This window comes from Dipodomys ordii, unplaced genomic scaffold, assembly GCF_000151885.1.
Source record: "Dipodomys ordii isolate 6190 unplaced genomic scaffold, Dord_2.0 Scaffold25, whole genome shotgun sequence".
NCBI classification, from domain to species: domain Eukaryota; kingdom Metazoa; phylum Chordata; class Mammalia; order Rodentia; family Heteromyidae; genus Dipodomys; species Dipodomys ordii.
Genome location: NW_012267241.1, coordinates 15835232 through 15838409, shown reverse-complemented (window position 1 = coordinate 15838409; position 3178 = coordinate 15835232). Strand labels below are relative to the sequence as shown.

The following is a 3178-nucleotide window of genomic DNA, read 5'->3' as shown; positions in this document are numbered from 1 at the left end:
TGTAGGCTACCTGAATTCTAAATCCTGCCAGTATTGATCATTAGTCCTTGGTGTGTGTGTGTTTGCTAGTCCTGGGGTTGAACTCAGGGCTTGAGTGCTGTCCCCGAGCTTTTATGCTCAAGGCTAGCTCTCTACCACTGAGCCTCAGCTCCAATAAGTGGAGCTCTGTGTGTGTGTGTGTGTGTGTGTGTTTGTTTGTGTGTGTGTGTGTGTGTGTGTGTGTGTGTGTGGTTACTTGGAGATAAGAGTTTCAGACTTCACTGCCCCTGCTGGGTTTGAACTGCAATCCTCAGATCTCATCCTCCTGAGTAGCTAGGATTACAGGCGTGAGCCACCGGTTCCTAGCACAATATTATTCCTTTCTTTAGCTAGTCATCTCCTAATCATCCTGTAATGACCTTGTCAGCTGTCACTTCCTTCACAAAGCCTATGTTGTAGCCCAAACTAGTCTCAAAGTCAAGCTCCTCCAGCCTCAGCCTCCTGAATATGGAGATTGCTTGGGAGCACCACCAAGACCAGAGTGCCAGAAGGACTGGGTTGGTTCTTTCTCACCTTTCAGGTCTGACTAAACTATACCTGCTCAAGCATTTCTTGTCTTTTAAATTTATTGTTGTAGTCATTATAAAATTGTTGAAAAGAAGGGTTACAGTTACCTAAGTCATGAGTACATTTCTTTGTGGACAATGTCACCCCTTCCTTCACTCAAACATTTCTTTAACAGACATTTTAGATGAGTGTGTCTTCTGAGGAATCAGCTATAAGAGCACCTTCCACTGACCAACCACCTGTCAACTGGTGGCGTTGAGCTATTTACCATTAGTTTTCCCATTAGGGTGTGAGCTCCATCAAGCTTACAATGTATTCAATGTTGAATCACTCATGATGGTCCACTGTGGCTTGCTTATGGTTTGAGTGTGGCTCCTCAGGCTCCATGTATTAACATTTAATCTTCACTGTGAAGTATTACAAAGGTATGAAGGGAGCTGGGCCTGCATGTCAGGCTGGAGGAGACTCTAGGAGGAACAGGCCTTGTGATGACACAGTCATCACCAGCCTGAGCTCAAAGGCCGGATGAATAAAACAATGTGGACAGACTTGCGTTAAAGTGGGGCTCCGATTTCATGGGCTTTCAGCTGCCACCGAAGTAGAGGGACTCAGCAATGGTGCAGCAGAAACACACACACACAGGAGAAGGAAATCAAGCAACTTTGTGGCCCATGTCCCTCAACCCTCTTTCTCATCACCTGTGTGCTTGGAGCCAGTTTCAGTCTCCTCCTGTAGTGCTCACAGTCCCATCCCTGAAAGCCTTTGCTTGGCATTGTGCAGGGGTTACTTCTCTGCTCCCATTCTCCCTTGTCTCCAGGTAGTCTCTCTCCCCCAGAGCCATTCCTGGGGCTGATAGGGTTACTCCCTCTCTTTTTCCTTCCCTTATTCCTAGCAGGCACATAACAAAGCATTAAAGTAGCTTTGTAATTAAAAAAAATGAAGTACAAACACTAACCATGGGCCCTGGCTGGCCACAGTGGGGAATCCAGGGCCAGTCCTGACGAATTCACCCTGCTTGGGAATGCTGTGTTCATCAAAACTCTGAGCAGCATTCAGAAGACCCTGGTGGACATTTTTGCCATCCTGTCGGGCAAAAAAGAGGTGGAGCACCCTCTCTACTCCACTAACCATCTTTTGGAGCAACTGGACACTAGGCTCTTGCAGGCATAGCTGGACTGCTAGGCCTACAGGCATGCCCTGGACACTGAGTTGCTGGTGGGTCAGGAGGAGAGGAGGGCCCTGGACACCCCGCTGCTGGCAGAGCTGTGGAAGCTGTAGCAGGCGGAGGCCAGGCTGACTGAGGAGCTGGTGGATGAGGAGCAGGTCTGGGCCCAAATGCCCCAGACGTCCAGGTTTCCCAGGCAGATGGCAGAGCTGCACCTGCAGGCTGCGCAGTACCAGAAGGAATACTGCACCCTGGAGTGGCAACGGCTCGAACTGATGGACCAGCTGAGCAGTGTGGAGAACCAGCTGAGGTACGCCATGGCCAACTGGACAAGCTGAGCACAACCAGCATCTTCGATGTTACCTTCCAGATCTAGGAGGAGGGCCCCTTGGGCATCATCAATAACTTCAGATTGGGCCACCTGCCTCGTGTCCCTGTGAGCTGGATGGAGATCAACGCTGCCTGGGGACATGCGGCCTTGCTGCTCCTCGCCCTTGCCAATACCATTGGACTCAAGTTTCAGAGGTACCAACTCGTCGCCGGTGGAAACCATTCCTACTTGAAGTCGTTGACGGTGACTATGTCCAGCTGCCCTTTTTCTCCGATGGGAGGCAGAATGTTTTCTTGGAAAAACACATTTGACTGTGCCAGGCCGACTTTCCCCGGTTGCATGCAACAGTTCAAGGAAGAGGCAGAGAGGGCAAGGGGGGCTTCTACCTTCCCTACAGCATGCGCCCGGAGCTGGGCACGACAGAGGATGCCAAGGGCAGCGGGGAGTGGTAGTCCATCTGGACCCACCTCAACACTGTGCAAGAGTGGACACACGCTCTCAGATTCCTGCTTGCCTATTTCATGTGCAATCTTGCTTAGGCCTCAGAAAGGTACAGCCAAAATAGCTTTGCTGTGATCTACAATACTATGAAATGATCAGATTGTAACACTATAGAATAAATTATATGAAGTGAAATAACCCAGGCCCTAAGAAACATAGGTCCCATGGTTTCCCTTATTTGCAATAACTAGTATATGTCTGAGTCAAGCAGAAATGGTCAGATAAGTTGATGTTAGGCAAAATGAACCCCAAGATAAGGATTCAAATGGTTTTTCTTTCTAGCTATTGTTTCTAACATATTTATAAGATGATTTCTTTGTTGCTTTGTATGTCCCTCTCCCGTGGTATAAACCCCTTTTTCACTGTATTTGATGTTGGTATAATTTGGAGAGGGGAAGGGAAAAAAGAAATCGTTTAAACAGGGATACAGGTGGACCCATTGCCATAATGAGATGTACAAGTCGTTATGTCGAAAAATGAACTTTACAACTTTGGCTGGGTGGGGACAGGGTGTGTGGCGGGGAGATGGGAAGGGATGGAAAGGGGAAATAAAGGAGGAGGCAACATTGCTTGATAAGAAATGTATGCATTACCTTGCTCATGTAATTATAACCCCTCTGTATGGTATTTTCACA

General features: G+C 48.3%; 1 pseudogene; it reads left to right on the top strand.

Annotated features, from left to right (window-relative positions):
* The first annotated feature begins 1881 nt into the window (after positions 1-1881).
* On the top strand, positions 1882-2618 carry LOC105984582 (annotated as a pseudogene).
* Positions 2619-3178: the final 560 nt, after the last annotated feature.